At 39.8% G+C, this 17,721-nt stretch overlaps 1 protein-coding gene and 1 non-coding gene across 4 annotated transcripts in view; both read right to left on the reverse strand.

The window, feature by feature from the left end:
* Positions 1-17,721, reverse strand: part of TAFA1 (TAFA chemokine like family member 1) — a 686,648-nt gene that overhangs the window by 60,681 nt on the left and 608,246 nt on the right. The window lies entirely within an intron of this gene.
* LOC115869604 lies at positions 487-590 on the reverse strand. Its single transcript, XR_004046273.1, has one exon. It is a non-coding gene; the product is annotated as a small nucleolar RNA U13 (small nucleolar RNA).

The following is a 17,721-nucleotide window of genomic DNA, read 5'->3' on the forward strand; positions in this document are numbered from 1 at the left end:
GATGCCTCCTTGAATCATTTTCCACAGAGATCACTTTCCCTTTAAGCAGAGGAAGGAAGCTACCGTCGCTTGGAATGGTCTAAGTTGCTTTGATGTAAACTCTGTCTTTGGTTTCTTTACTTTCTTAATCCAAATGTGAGCCTGGGGAAGAAGTGTCTTTCTGCACTCTCACAATCCAACCCGAGCCACTTTAAATATGTCCCCCCTGGGGCCGCTGGGGGGACTATGGGATGGGATTGAAAACGTGCATTGTGGAAGCTCATCCTGATTGAGAAGGGTAGGTGGTGAGTTAGTTGGAAAACTCAGTTAAAGCAAGAAATCAGATTGATATATTCAGCCTCATATATATTTCATTGTCATTAAGACAAACCTAAGTTTATATGCCATTACTTAAATAATATAACCCCACCCCCCAAATTGTCACTTGAAAACCAGAGATTAAGTAGTTAAGTTTGGCATTTATTTATTTATTTATTTTAATTTTTATATCAGACGGGTAATGTGCCGACGTCATAACAAGTATTAAGGGAGGCACATATCACACAGACGCGTGACAACCCAGTCATCATGCTTATGAACCAGAAAAGGATCGGGAAGTTTGGCTTTTATTATGTATCATTTTTGATGACCACTTTTAAAAAATTAAAATAAGAGCTCACAGAATATTTTCAATTTTTTATAAAATAATTTTCCTACAAATGGGCTATATATATTTTTTAGCTAATTTTCCAGAGAATTGAACTTTTTCTTTTCCAAATTGTATTTTATCAGTTTATAGACCATTAAATTATATACAACTGCACATACAATGAGCATAAGCAGGTTTGTAAAGCTTGAACCTTGTTTAGTGCAAACAGAAGTGTTAAGATCAATGAAAAAGGAGCCTACTAGCCAACAGTCTAAACTGTTCTGCATCAGAACTTTCATAAAAGGAATGGAGATAATCAGTTAATCTGGCATGTGGCTAACCTGTTTCTGTCAAGACATTGTCTTCTCACAGGCAGCCTTTAGGACAGAGTAGAATTGCCCTTTAGAGCTTCCAAGATTGCAATCCTTATAGAAGCACGTCACCACATCTTTCTTTCGGATGAGTGGCTGGAGTTTTGATTTGTCCACCTTTAGATTAGCAGGTGAGCACTCAATCTCTGCACCACCTGAGGTTGCTTAGTAAATTGCTGAGATATTCCCTTGTTATTTCGCCTCTCTGCCACTCAAGCTCCTGGGAAATCACAATACCCACAGTACACAGGAAAGCCAGGACTTTCACTATGACCTCTTAGTAAAGTCTGTTGGAATCTGAGCACAATGTAAACATTTACTAAGCATATTCTAAGTGCTAATCCTGTGACAACTGCTTTACATGCTTTCCCTAATTTTCTCTTATGAACAGCTCTATTGGCTGCTCAATATTTTGAACAATGCTGAGAACATCAAAAGAAGATGGATGTGGAAAGCTGATGGAGCCTGGCTATCAAAAGATAAAGCATCTGGGGGTCTTAAAGGCTTGCAAGTAAACAAGCGGCCATCTAGCTCAGAAGCAACAAAGCCCACATGGAAGAAGCACACCAGCCTGTGTGCCCACGAGGTGTACAAGGGGCCAGGTATCAGGCATCAAAGAACAAAAAATCATATCATTGTAAATGAGGGTGAGCACAGAGTGGAGACACAAAGCCCATCTGTAGGCAACTGGACATCCCCTTACAGAAGGGTCATGAGGAGGAGATGAACCAGTCAGGGTGCAGGGTAGCAATGATGAAACATACAACTTTCATATAGTCCTTAAATGCATCCCCCCACCCCCACTATCATGATCCCAATTCTACCTTACAAATCTGGCTAGACCAGAGGATGTATACTGGTACAGCTAGGAACTGGAAACACAGGGAATCCAGGACAGATGATCTCTTCAGGACTAATAGTGAGAGTGGCGATGCCAGGAGGGTGGAGGGAAGGTGGGGTAGAAAGGGGGAACTGATTACAAGGATCTACATATAACCTCCTCCCTGGGGGATGGACAACAGAAAAGTGGGTGAAGGGAGACGTCATACAGTGTAAGATATGACAAAATAATAATAATTTATAAATTATCAAGGTTTCATGAGGGAGGGGGAGCGGGGAGGGAGGGGCTGATATGGGCTCAAGTAGAAAGCAAATGTTTTGAGAATGATGATGGCAACAAATGTACAAATGTGTTTGACACAATGAATATATGTATGGATTACGATAAGAGTTGTATGAGCCCCCAATAAAATGATTAAAAAAAAGAAAAGAAGTTCATAAGTGTTGAATGGAAAAAAAAGAAGATGGAAAGAAATACACAGTCACTGTACCAAAATGAATTGGTTGACATTCATTATTCATAGCAAAGGATCATGAAGCTTTAGTACTGAAGGAAGAAGTTAAGCTGCCCTAAAGGCATGTGTTAGTCAGGGTAGACTAGAGAAACAAATTCAAAGACACACTCATATGTGTATAAGAAAGAGCTTTATATACAAGAGCAATTGAATATTGAGAAAACATCCCAGCCCAGTCCAGATCAAGTCCATAAATCTGATATCAGCCCATATGTCTGATACCAATCTATAAAGTCCTCTTCAGACTCATAAAACACATGCAATGATGCCCAATGCAGAAAGATCACAGGCCAATGGGTGGGAAGTCTTGTGGATCCAGTGGGGGTGTAAGCATCTCAGTGTTGGCAGGGATCTCCATGTGGCTTCTCTAGCTCTCAGGGCCTCAGCTGCATCAGGGTAGGTCCATGTGGCTTCTACTCAGGGATGTCTTGCAGGGAGTGAGGAGAGAGAGAGAGAGGGAGAAAGAGAGAGAGACAGATAGATAGATAGATAGATAGAGAGAGAGAGTCTCCCTCCTCCAAGGAGGGATACAGGAGTTTCTAGCATCCTCAGGGGAAGGCCATGCCCACACAGAGGCCTCATTGGCGATAACCTGATTGACAGGCTAGACTCCACCCCTACACTCTTAATCCTTAAATCGACACCAGATTATAGAACTACCACAAGGCATTTATGGGAAACAAGGCTACCATAATTGAAGGAATATCAACTGAACTGTTTCAACAAGCAGGTACAATGATGGAAGTGCTCATTTGTCTATGCTAAGAAATTTGAAAGAGAGCTATCTGCCAATTGACTGGAAGAATCCATGTAAGGTAGTCGAGAGGTGCTAGAAACCAAATCAGTAGAATTAGAACAAACAGGCTTTATTGGGGAGAAAAAAATCAGCTTGGGCAAAGTCCCACGGTCTACAAGGTCTACAATGTCCGGGCCAAGGGAGTCGTGCCCCAGGCTACAGGGCTGGTGCTTATATGGCCAGGGACCATGTGACTGGACTGTCTTGAGTCCATATAAGGTGTAAAGTAGTCAGAGATTGGGAGATATAGCTATGTCCGGGTTTCTGGAATGTAAGGTGTCTTCCTGGCTCCAGGTGTAGAGTGGCGGGCCGAGAACAAAGTGGGCACTGAGCCAAATGGGCCATGCCAGGTGCGGGCACTGAGCCAAATGGGCCTTGCTGGGTGCAGAGCGGCAGATTGAGAATAAAGCGGGCCATTAGCCAGCTCTGGTCAGCTCTGCAAGTGTGTGTGGGAGATTCAAGGTCACTCACTGCTAGTTGATTCTGCTAGCTCAGGTCAACTCCGCATGGATGGGGGAGATTCAAGGTCACTTGCTGCTAGAAGCTGGACTGGTATTGATCAGGCCATACAATCCATATAAGTGTTCACATTCCAAAGAAACGTAGTCTAATGAAATATGGAAGGTACAGAATATCATTTATATCATGCACAAGTAAAATTTTGCTGAAAATGATTTTAAAACATTGACAGGAACTGCCGGAAATTCAAGCTGGATGCAGAAGACAACATGAAAAGAGGGGCATTAATGGAGTTATCAGATGGATCTGAGCGGAAAGCAGGGAATACCAGAAAGATGCACACCTATGTTTTCTTGACTCTCCAGACTTTTGACTGTGGGGATCATTACAAATTATAGAATATTATCATTATTATAGGCATAATATAGACATTATTCAGACTAGTATCAAGAGTGCTTAATAGTGCTCTTAAGAAACCAGTCTATAAACTGACAGGCCAGCAGAGTTGTATCTTTCCACCATACTTATTCAATCTTGTGCTGAGAATCTGATTATATGAAGAAGAACATTGCATCAAGATTGGAGGAAGACCCATTAACCACTTCCCGCATGCAGATGACACAACAAGAGCTTGCTGAAAGAGAGGAGCCATTGATGAACTTCCTGATGAAGACCAAAGACTACCACCTTCAGTATGAATTACACTGTCCTGTAAAGAAAACACAAATTCTCACTAGACCAATAAACAACAACATGATCAACAGCAAAAGGACTGAAGTTGTCAAAGATTTCATTTTATGTTTTCATCATTAATGCCCATCCCCAACTCTAGAGACAGGTGTCAAAAATCAAATGATATACGAATCTATTGCAAAAGTTCTCTTTTAAGTGCTAAAAAAATGGAATATGTCCCTTTGAAGACAAAGGTGTCCCTGACCCAAACTGTGGGATTTTCATTCCCCTCATATGCAAGTGAAAGTTGAACAATGAATAAAGAAGGTTGAAGCAGAATTGCTGCATCTGGGTTAGGGTGTCCGCAGAGAGTATTTAATATAGCAGAAGAATGAACGAATCTGTCTTGAGAGAAATACAGCCAGAATAGAATGCTCTTCAGAAGTGAGGAGAGGGAGACTTCCTGTCATCTTCTTTGCACATACTATCAGAAGGGCAAGTCCCTGGCAAAGGACATCAATCACTTTGGGTGACGTCAATGGTCAGCAAAAAGAAGACCTTCCGTAGATGGATTGACACAGTGGCCATAACAAATACAGCAACGATTGTGAGCATGGTGCAGGGCCTGGTTTCATTCTGTTACACACAAGGTCATGGTGAGTTAGAGCTATCTCATTGGCACATAATAACAATGGTGACAACGACCATCACCCTTTAAGAATTATTATCCATTAGGAATTGCATTAAGCTGCTAGTGTAGGAATCACTGGTGCATAAAAGAGAAGTTTATTTTTCTTGTAAGGGAAAGGATTTAAAGATATTTGGTATATTTTCATAGTGTATAGTTTCTATTTTCAAGTTCATTACATGGTCCAAGAATAAGTATTTGCATCTTCCTTTCATATCTGTTTCTGGCAGTCATTAAGGAAGACGCTTTCTAGAATTCAACTGCAAAGGCCATACGTGTTTGTGCAGGATGTGGGGTTACATGCTATTCAGCTGTGCACCGTGTCCCCAAGTTCAAGATCTGCGTTCTCTTAGAAGATGGAAAGAGGACACTGGGTTTGGGACATCAACTGACAGGTTAAGACCCAGATAGATCTCGTTTCACTAGGAACCTAACCTGAGGCTTCTCAAGGTGAAGATCTGGTCCCCTGAGATGGTGCAACATGTGTGGTCTAATGAAGTTTTGATAGTATTGGCCTTAATTTTCTGAAAACTCAAGTTAGAGGTGTTATGCCCACAATTACACAGAAAATGAGCTCAGGGAATGGAACTGAGTCCTGGTTAGTCAGAATCCAAAGCAGGAACTTGGAACGGAAGCACCAGACCGACCCCATCTGCTGTTCGGGGGCAGGCCACACAGGATCCCGAAGCTCTTTCCTGCCTCGGAGCATGATGCTTTCAAGGAATGCTGCTCACTGCAGAAAATGGTCTCCCATTCAGAAAAGTAAGACCTTTCCAATAACTCAGTGGCCAGTATTTTCCTGGTCATAAAAATCCCCTAGAGTATTTGTCAAAAATTCAAATCCCACTGTTTTTGGAAAAATTGAGATTGTATTTAGTAGATCTGAGGTGAAGGTCCAGAAACCTGTGTTTCCAATTCACTGTTCCAGAGAGTCCCATTGGGTTGGGAATACACGTGTGCTTTTTACACGGCTCCATCCAGGGCTTTCCCTTTGCTGCGGGGTTTACAGAGCATTTGAAGATGAGTATCTTTTCACGATATTTGGGGGTAGAAAAAAAGGGCTTTCTTTCTGCCCGAAAGAAAAAAATGGTTATGCTTGCTATTCTCCTGTTTTCTTTACAAAATAAATATGGAAACATAACAAGCAAACTATCACTCAAACTCCAAAGACACTTATGTTGAAACTTTCAGATTACAAATTCACCCATGAACAAAGTAAAAAATGAAAGACGACAGTAAATCAACAGAGAACTTAAGCCAGCACTTTCTGATTCATTCATTGCCTGCTTCTTTCATTCACGGAGATCAGATGGGTTCCGAGAGAAATCCAGGGGATGCAGAGTATCAGAGAAGCAGCTCACTCACAAATTCTCTCTGTAGTCTAGCTTCCCTGCGGCTTTCAGCCTGCACTCTTCAAAAGCAACTCATTGACACAGAAGCCTCCATTGAGTGTCTTGGAAAAAGCTCCATGTGAAAAACAAACCAAACAAAGCTAAAATACTTGTTGAAACAGAACAGAGTTACAAGGAGGCAATGCCTCTTAATTCATCGAGGCCCAATCATCACCTTTATAGCCTTTCTATAAAGGAATGAGTGACCCTTTGAATCAGTCTCTAGACAGGGGTACAAAATATAAAACAGGAATCATCTCCTCTAATTTTTGTGTGTGTATGTGCATGGTTTACTTTTTACGTGTTTCTCACGAGTAAAGAGGTGTTTCTATGTAAGCTAAATAAATAAATATACAAATTTAGGACAAGCTCTTGAATATTCTTTGTTAATATGGTATGTGTATAAGGTTGTTATGAGTTGGAATCCACACAAGGGCAGGGAATGTGTAATGAGGAAGGTGATTGCAATGAATTGAATTGGGTTCCTTACTAAAAGATATGTGGAAGTCATACACCTCCATACCTGTGAACATGGCCTTATTTGGAAATACGAGATTTGAAGATGTTATCAGTTAATATAAGGTCCTACTGGAGAAGGGCAGGTACTAATCTAATAATTTTGTCATGTCTTTATAAAAGAGGAGAGGTACAAAGAGACAGACAAGGGAGGATAACCATGTGAGTGTGTATCTATAAGTCAAGGAGCATCTGGGGCTACTCGAAGTTGGAAGAAACATGAAAGGATAGTAGCCTAGAGACTTGTGATGGATCGTGAACTGGCTAAGAACTTTGATTTGGACTTCTATCCACCAGAATGATAAGAAAACAAATGTCTGTTCATGTACACCACTCAGCTTGCGTTACTTTGTTGTAGTGACCCTAAGAAACGAATGCAGCGATCAAGAGTTTGATCGAGAGCAGTGGGCACCAGTGTCACCTGGAGGGCTCAGAGAAGTAGAGATATCTGGATCTCACATTCAGAGATTCTGATTTTGTCATCTGGAGTGCATTCCAATAAACTGCTTTTTAAACAGTTTCTCAGGTGGTATGGAGACTGCCCATCCACAAACTACCATAAACAACACTTAGAATAACAGTACTCTAGTCATTTTAGTCTTAGGATCCCTTTACAGCCTTATAAATTGTTGATGGTCTTAAAGAACTGTTGATGTTCATCTGGATATTATCTATTGGTGTTTAACTGATTTAGAAATTTAAAATGAGAATTTTTTAAAATAATCATTTTATTAGGGGCTCATATAACTCATCCCAATCTGTACATATGTCATTTGTGTCCAGCACATTAGTACATATGTTGACTTCATCATTCTCACAACACCCGCTTTCCACTTGAGCCCTTGGTGTCAGCTCATTTTTCCCCTCCCTCCCCACTCCCCTCTCTCCCTGAAACCTTGATAATTTATAAATTATTATTTTATCATATCTTACCCCATCCAATGTCTCCCTCACCCACTTCTCCACTGTCCATCTCCCAGGGAGGAGGACACATGTAGACCTTGTCCTCTGTTCCCCCTTTCTCCCTCACCTTCCCTCCACCCTCCCGCTATCGCCACTCTCTCCACTCTCTCCACTGGTCCTGCGGGGTTCATCTGTCCTGGGTTCACTGTATTTCCAGTTCCCATCTGTGCCAGTGTACATCCTCCGGTCTAGCCGGGTATGTAAGGTAGAATTGGGATCATGGTAGTTAGGGGGAGGAAGCATTTAAGAACTAGAGGAAAATTGCATATTTCATCGTTACTACACTGCACTCTGATTTGCTCCTCTCCTCCCTGCAGCCCTTCTGCAAGGGGATATCCAATTTCCCCTGGATGGGCCCTGGGTCCCCACTCTGCACTCCCCCTCATTCACAATGTATGCTTTTTTAAAATTAAAATTTGTAAAAATATAATAGTGAATCCCACTCATTCACTATTATATTTTTACAAATTTTTAACCCAAATAAAATATTAGCAAAATAAAAAAGTTAGCAAGAAGGGTATCATTGTTGTTTAGTTTGCCTTTACTTTCTGACTATTAAGTACTAAAATTTCTCTTTTGCTTCCACATTTGATCTCTTGTAAAATATTGTTTCAACTGAAAAGAGGAAGAAAATTAGACTTCATATAGTTATGTGGTAGGAAAATTCAGTAGAAAATAAATTATGTTATGAGACTAAGATAGTGTGGTAGTTACATACTTTCTTGTCAACTTGAAGATACATAAAAGTGTAGGGGTGGCATTCAACCTGTCAATCAGGTCACAGGCTGAGGGTGTCTCCGTGGGTGTGGTCTTCTCAGAAGGAGGGTCCAGAGAACCTCTCCCTCTCTCTCCACCTTCACCTTTCTGCTTTCTGGCCACCCTGAGAGGCCACCCTGGGGGCCTGCCATTTTTTCCGCCAACTCAGATCCACATGATTTTGCACACACCGGCCTGTGACCTTCCTGCATGCTGCACCATTGCATGTGGCTTTGTGAGTCTGAAGAGGGACTTATGGCAGTATCAGACTTAAGGACTTGAGTTGGACGGGGCTGGGATGTTTTCTTGATATATAATTACTTCTTGATATAAAGCTCTTTCTTACACATATATGAGGGTCACTGGATTTGTTTCTCTATTCAACCTGCCTAACACTGATAACATTATAATAGCCTTTATAGATAACTGTAGATATTTTTTTGATATTCAAAACTCAAAAGAGAGTGGTTTTATAAAAGTTTGAGGGTTATTCTGAAACCATATTGATGAGTTTTCATATTCACTGTGATATTAATATTCATATCCACTTGTCCAGGCTATTGTGTAGAGCTGTTTAGTCAAATAGTTTGGATGTTGCCGTGAAAGTGTTTTGTAGATAGATTAGCATTTACAATAAGTTAGTTGACTTTAAGTAAAGACCATTACCCTTCCCTTGATAAAATGTGTGGGCCTCATCTAATCAGTTGAAGTCTGTAAGAGAAAACACTCAAGCTTCCTGCAGAAGAAGGAATCCTTACTGTGGAAGTCTTGCCTCAGTTTCTCGACTAATGGCTGACCCGCAGTTTGAACTTGCCAACCTCACAATCATGCGTCATTCATTTAAAACAAAAACAAACAAACAAATCAATCTGGATTTTTGTGTGGGGGTAAATGGGTTTCAAGTAGTTAGTAAAAATAATTAATTCATTATTTTAACTTTTTTTCATGGACTTTTTGAAGCTCCTTCATAGATGTGTTTGTGAACACATGTATTCTACTGGCGGCTTCTTTGGAGAATCCTGACTGGCAACATTAAATTACATAAATATTTCTGAGGTCTCTCGGGTTAGAAATACTTCAGTCCTTGGCTTCACACGAGAAAGAATTCACACGGCTTGTGATCCAAGTGAGCTGTTATAAGGGATAGAAGTTTCAGGTTTTACACAGGCACCCTCAGGGTGCTTCCCACCCACACGTGGAAACTGGAAGCCAGCTGGAAAAGAGGGCAGTGGGCTCTTGAGTCTGGCTTTTTAGGGTCCTCTGCTGGGAAGCATGATCTACAGTACTGGTTGACCCCATTGGCTGAATTAAGCTCACTTGGCCCAGAGGGGGGCCACCAGGTGTACTGGCTTCCTGTCTCAAAGACCTGACTGTGAGAGGGCCCTCTAGTCATAAGCAGCTTCCAACTTCCTGTAAGGGGGGAGGGAGGCTTTGGCATGTAGAGGGACGACCTCTAGTTCTGCCTCTGGCTACCTAACACATTCATTGAGCTCACTGGTACTTTGAATAATCTCATATCCATACAGGTTTTGTAATATTGTGCATTGTTCATTGGAAAAGTATTATTTTGTTGAATTAAGCATATTTAAAATTTTTTGATATACTTAATTATAACATAAAAAATAATACTTCTTAATATCATCATCATCCTCATCATTAGAAAAGTATTAAAGAATCAGGATTTCTGTCATGCTTAAGTTTTCCCAATTCATAATTCTTTACTTGAGTGCCTGAGATTTTTTTATTGTCGAAAAGAATTTTTAAGTTTTTTCCTTAGAAGTGACATTTCTTACAGATCCTCAGATCTGAATACCTATATTTGCTTGTCAATTGTTCTTTCAAGAGAAATGGTGCTCCTTAAAATAGAGCTGGTCCAGTTTGCCACTGAATTAAGTCTTTTTTCTACAGAAAATGACCTTGTATATACTTTTTATTTTATTCCAGGAAGTATTAAAATGGCATGTATTCAAAGCTCAAGATTAAACAAAATGAATAATTTTTACTGCCTCATCAATGACATTCTTAAGTAAAACTGATATTGTTTTATTTTACTTGAATGGCAGTGATAAAGCAATTGCTTTTCGTACATCTTAGGGCCACTCCCTTGATTTACAAGGACCACTGATGGCACTGCTAAGTTAAAGATTGACCAGAAGGACCTGTGCCTCAGCTCCTTGAGAGAAAAGGCCTGGTGATCTGCTCCAGTGAAAATTACAGCCAATGACACTCTATGGGGGCAGTTCTACTCTGCTCTTTAGAATCACTATGAGTTGGAATAAACACAATAGCACCTAACAACTACAGTAGCCTTCTTGGTGGATCATTGCCCTAGAGATCAATGTAGAGTAGACACTGTAAGTTGTGGCTGGATTTGGCTAACAGATACATATCCTTTGGCCATCACTGTGTTTAAAAGGTCAGTGAATTAGCTGTGAGCATGTGATGACCAGAGGATTGGACTTTAAATCTGGGATCAGGCATTTCTTGAGCCATTATAGGATCTGATAGTACTAGATTCTTATTCCTGCATTATAATAAAGAATATTGGCTTCTACTTTGTGTGATCCGGTTCTTCCTCAGTAGCCATAGTCCTCACCCAATGTCAGGTAATTGGTCAAAAACAAAGACAGAAGTTTGCTATATATGATTTAAAAATCCCAACTCTTCTACAAGCCAGCTATGTGTCTTGTGAAGTTAGCACACTCTTTCTTCGTTTCAGTTTTCTATCTTCCAAATAATAAAAATAATGTGGAATTATAAGGATTAAATTAGATTAGGAAAATTTTTTTAAAAATACCTCTAACCCTGGTAAATCAGAGAGTGCACAGTAAATGGTATTTTTATTGATACATTCGCAACAACCCTATGAAGTATGCGTTCTCTGTTTCACAGATAAGAAAATGAGGCACAGAGATGTTAAACAACATTCTAGCACATGCCATGTACACTGAGCGTATTGCAGATAATGTGTTAAGGATCTTATGCTTATCATCTCATGAAATATTTATAATAAGTTTATGACACATAATATTATTGACATAATACATATGGAGAAAATGAGGCCCAGGGAATTGAAGGCCTATGGTCAAGATCAACAGGAGAGCTGAATTTGAATCCCCACAGGAGTCCTCGTGGTATAGTGGGTTACATGTTAGGGTGCTAACCACAAAGTCAGCAGTTCAAAACTATCGAGCTGTTCCACAAAAGAAAGACCAGGCTTTCTACTCCCATAAGGAGTGACGGAATTATGGTCTTGCAATGCTGTTCTGTGTTTATATGGGTTTTTGCTCTCCTGCTTATAGCCTTCTTTCTTTCTTTCTTCCTTCCTTCCTTCTTTTCTCTCTCTCTCTCTCTCTTTCTTTCTTTGTGTGTGTTCTCTTTGTTTGGTTGCTGATTGGCTTATGGTTGCTATTGGTGCGGTTGCTCATACAGGGTTTGATTTTGCCATATTATGACTCCAAAGTAAACCTGAGACATGCAAACCACATGGACAAGCAGATCAAATCTGGGCTCCTACTTAACACTAGCCCCAATTAAAGAACAGTTCATTTTGATAACATGGCCATGCTCGATACTCACTGTGATACACTGAGGACTTGGTAGAACGTATTTGACCATATTTCTATGCTCACAACCACTGGCATAGAAAACTAGCCCTAGTTTGAGAAAGATCTCCATTGTTCTGAGATAGAAATGTTTTCAAATACACTTCTCTGGGCCAAATAATATTCCCCTTAAAATAGCCCTTCAATAAGAAGCAATCTTAAAGGAGCTACCACAATAGATGAGTCATTTCTGTGTCTGGCTGCTTCACTATGCCTGAAGGCTATCTGTAGATAAGAGCAATCAGTTGCTGTAGCCAACTCACCATGAAATATAGCAAACTCTGTTTTGACATCTCTTGCTGATATTGATCAGAGATTACTGCCCCTGGGGAGGACTCATGGGAGTTCGAGGTCAACTAGTCTTAGGTCAAGATGGTGACACACCTCATTCCTTGTTTATTATGTTACCCACTTAAGATATTACCTATTGATTATGTGACATGATGTGCATGCCTTAAAAAAGATCTGTTAGCCCCATTACATATGAGGGAGTACCCACCCCCAAAACAGAATTTTTTTCAAAGCTATGTATTTAAATTTTTTTTTGGAAAAAACCTTATCACCTTCAAAGTACTCTCCATTACATTTAATACATTTGTCAAATCTGCAATTCCATTCTTGGAAACATTTTTCAAACTCATGTTTAGATGGCTGACAGCACCTGCCTCATTTTTTTCTTCACCTCTTCTACTTCATCATGTCCCTCTTCATTTGTGGAAACAAAAAGAAGTTGCACAGAGTGAGGTCAGATAAATAAGGTGCATGGGGCAAGAGAGGCATGTGTTTTGTGCCAAACACTGGCACACTGAGATGGTTGTGTGAGCAGGTACATTGTAATAGTGGCAAAACCAGTTCCCCCATCTGCCACAAGTCAGGCCTTTTTTGTTGCACACTGTTATGTAATCTTTTCAGAACCTCTCAATAGAAAGCTTGGTTAACAGTCTGACCTGGTGGAACAAACTCCACATGCAATACCGAGTTGACATTTTCATCTGTTTGGGAAGTTGATGGATGTCCAGAATGAGGTTTGTCATCAATCAACATTTCACCTTTCTTGAAATGAGAAAACCACTTATACCCTTGAGTTTTCCCCATAGTGCTGTCTTTGTAAGCTGTGTTCAACATTACAACAGTTTCTGCGACATTTTTGCTGAGCAGGAAACAAAATTTCACAGCTGTGCGCTGCTCTCCTAAATTGGCTATCACACAAACGAGGTTTGAACAAAACTGCTTTTATGGAAAAATTCAACTGTGACCAGAGAAAACCTTCCCAGGCAATGCCACTGGGTGCACTGACTCAGAGCAAGTTGCTTGATATTTGCCTAGTGGGAAAAAATGCATACTGTGAAAGCTCCATTCTGTCCAGCACAATTCCGTTTTTGTGTGTGTGTACCCCCTAGCATACCCATTGGGAAATACATTCACTCTCTCAGTCCTGACATGGAATGAGGCACTCCTATGGCCCACTGTCTGCCTGTCTATATTTAATATTTTCCACAATTGCAAAGTTGCTCCTGAGGACCCATTCGAGTGTTGGGGACCCCTTTTCCCCATATCCCAATAACTCACCTTCATAAATTGATCACTATAGTATGGTGAAGAAAGTAGATGGTGCCTAGCAATCAATTGGAATAGTATCTGGGGTTTAAAGTTTTGTAATCAAACAAGCAGCCATCTAAGTGAGGAGTCAAGTAAGTCCACATGAAAGAAGCACACCAGCTTGTGTGATCCAAAGATGACAAATACAAAAATTTGAATATGGTGCAGGGGAAAGTATCAGTGCTAACATTATGAACATCCAATGTGTAGAAGAAGGCTATGCAGGACAGTGGGAGCCAGAAATCCATCTGCAGAGTGTTTAATAAGGCTAGGCTGCTGGCAAATCTCCTCTAAACACAGGAATGAGTCTCTAACAGCCTTACTGTCAGGCAGAGATCATTGTAATCTTGATGATGCTGGATTGAACTTGTTACTTGGCCAGTTGAGCCCCCTAAGGATCCAACCTGAATTTGTTCTAGGTGTAAGTATCTCTTTCTTTTTTCATAACAAAAATCTCTTCACTGGCTTTTTCAATATTGATGGGGTCTTTTCTTTCTTACTCATTCTTTGTATTTTTATCTCTCTATTATTATTATTTTATCTTATCACCTAATTTTGATTTTGTTTTTTTTTTTACTGTTGGTTTTCCCAGTTCGCGAAGCACTGGGCAAGTGGACACATAGTGATAATAACTGATCAAAGGGTTTATAGGGGAATGTAGGGGTGGAGTGTAAGTGGTAGGGAGGGAAAGAAGATTTGGGATTAAACAATGAAGAGGGGAGGGTGAGAGAGCACTAGAACTGATTGTGATTACTCAACTCATTTTAAAGTCAATTTAACCATGGAGAAAGGGTGGGGGCATGTTCTAAAATCGATGTGGTAATTATTGTACAATTTTTCTTGACATGATTGAACAATTGTACTATTGGATTGTTTGATATGTAAAGTATGTGGCAATAAAACTGTTGGTGAAAAAATTACGGTCTTGGAAACCCATGGGGTGGTTCTATTCTGTCTCCTAGGGTCAGTATGAGTCAGAATTGACTTGAAGGAGTGTGAGGACCACAAAGTCTGTGTTAAACAGTATCAAGTTCTGCCTTCTATTCATACTACTTGTATGCATTGAATTATGCTTATACCCATTTCTACTACTTACTTAATTTTGGGATGGGTGGTGGTATTCCTAAGAAGGAAATCTGCTACTTTCTACAAGTTTTCAGATATCAAATCACATTGATTTTTTTTCTGTGAAAACTGTCCAATAGATGTCAACAAGCAGAACTAGCAGATATATCTCACAACATGAAATGTTTTAATAAAATTAATTTATCACATCACCTTTTTGGTATAGAGAACAGCTTGACAGTGACAGAAGTTTCAACATTTATAGAATCAAACACACAATTCTACCATCACAAATATGTCAAAATTTGTGAATCATATAATGAAGCATAATTACCTGGCTGTGAAAAATTAAAAGGTCAATGAATGTAGTTATTTTTCTCTTTTGTCAAATCTGGAGGTTTTAAATAATGAAAGGATTCTCAGTATAAAAAAAAAATCACCAAAAACCTTGCTGGTTTCTGTCTGTAATTAGAATTGTTTGAACTTTGCTGCAGACTACTATCAAGTTTCTCAAAACCTCTCCTGACATTATAATATTTTGAATTTAGGTCACATTTCTGGGCAATTGACATTCTCTGTTATTTGCAATTAAATTCTGAAGTTTTCAAACACTCGATGACCCATCATAGCATTCCCGTCTTTTTATAAGTTTCAGAATGACCTTGCTTGGGTTAATTGGCTCCCAAGGGGTCTGTAATTTCTGGGTTTTTTTGGTTCCATTTTATCCTTGGTTTATTAAAAAATTTACTTGAAATAAAACAACACAATAAACTCATATTTGATTTCTAATAGTATAAAAAATGTACACATCAAGACCAAATAGGGTGACAACAAACCACCTCTAAAATGCTGCCTAAACCATTGGTTCTGATGACAAAATGCCAAGCGTTCAGATGAGAAGCAACTCAGTTTATCCAAAAGCTCAAATGTCAATGACACCTGAGTAATGAACTTTATTCTCACCTTCTTTGTAAAGATTATTAGTGTGCTGATAATGTGAAACAAGGGACTGTTTCTCAGATTTTGATAGTTCATCATTACTAAATGTTTTGATGTACCAAGTGTTAGAATAAGTATGATGTATTAGCCCTCATAACTACTTTTAATAGTTACCAACAGATCAACTTCAATTTCAGTGCTGGCTTTTAGTAGCTTCTTTCTTCCAAGGTGCTACTTGGTGGACTAGGACATCCAATCTTTGAGTTAGCAGTCAAAAACTTTAACAATATACACCACCCTGAGACTCAAGTCTGCTCTTACATGGGTAAGTTATTGTCCTGGTCAGCTGGTCATCAAACAGCAGAGGGAGAAGAGCAGATGAGGAAAAGGAACTGGCAGGAATCTTAAACACAAAAGATGAGACATGCTTCCTCATATCCCTCTCCAGCACAAAGGGAGGTAAAGGGCAGATAGGGCATATTTCCTTATCAATAGAAAAAAACAGAGGTAATTGGATCAGAGGCCAGCTTGAAGTCTGAGAAGAGGAGGAATACTACAGAGGACCAGCCAATAGCAGAAGACCCACCAGAAAGCCAGCCTTTGATGGGAAATCCACCATTCGCCATTGTAGGTCTAACATGTTTTTTCTTGCCTTTCAGAGTAACTAAGGGCCCTTTGGACTGCTTTTCCAAAGTATCCTCCTTCAATAAATTCACTCTTGCTGTTCATACCTTTCCTCTGACTCTTATCTGAATTTTGTCCCTCAACAGAAATTTTTCTTGTGAGTGGGACAAGATTCAAGGAGCAGAGAGCCTTAACACTCTGAGCCTCTTTCTAGTAACAGTCCCCATTTCCCCAACTTTGGACATGTTATCCAAAGGGGCCAATCCCTAGAGATCATCATGCTTGGTAAAGGAGAGGGTCAGTGAAAAAGAGGAAAACCTTCAAAGGTATGGCGTGACAGTGCCAACATCAATGAACTCAAACATGGCAATGACTGAAGAAGGTGCAGTGCTTTTCCTGTTATACATCGGACTACATGAGTCAAAACTGACTCAACAGTACCTACAACATAGATGAGAAAACTAAGGCATTTGGAAAAAAATGAGACCAAGAAAGATTTAAGAAATCTGTCCCTAATTGTAGCATCAATCAATAGTATAGCTAAGGTTTGAACCCCCATTAGTTTTACCTCACAGACCATCAAACACCAAGATAAAGGCAGGCAAGAGTTCTCAGATCATGTAATCATTGAATCGGGTTTCCCAAACAATGCAGTAGTGTGTCTGTCTCAAACTTACTGTCCATCTATTACTCCCTCTTCTACATCTTACAAACTACTTCTTCAGCTGGGGTCTATTTTATATTTAGGTAAGAAAGTCAAGGATCAAATAGTTCCTGCCATATAACATTATTCTATTGTTACCCCAAATTAGACAATGCTATAATGATGATCAATGAATTTAAATTGGAATTCATAGCCAGACGAAGGGAGAGGTATTCCTGTCTCTGAGAATATGATTTCCCTTCAGTTGGTGGTTAAATCAAGGAGGGGCAGCTTTCTCTAGAGCAGTGGTTCTCAACCTGTGGGTCACGACAGGTTGAACGACCCTTCCACAGGGGTCACCTAAGACCATTGGAAAACACATATTTCCGATGGTCTTAGGAACTGAGACATGGCTCCTCTATCCGTCTCCAGGTGGGTACGCCCACATGCAGATACACCCACATAGGAGTACATGGGATGAAGACTGACCCATGCTACACCATACTTTGAGACAAAATTTCATTTATTTGTCATTAGAAATAAATAGTTCACAAAATATAATTACATATTGTTTTTTGTGATTAATCATGATGCTTTAATTATGTTCAATTTGTAACAATGAACATACATCCTGCATATCAGATGTTTACA

This window comes from Echinops telfairi, unplaced genomic scaffold, assembly GCF_000313985.2.
Source record: "Echinops telfairi isolate 266 unplaced genomic scaffold, ASM31398v2 ScPeMD7_31;HRSCAF=116, whole genome shotgun sequence".
Classification (NCBI taxonomy): Eukaryota; Metazoa; Chordata; class Mammalia; order Afrosoricida; family Tenrecidae; genus Echinops; species Echinops telfairi.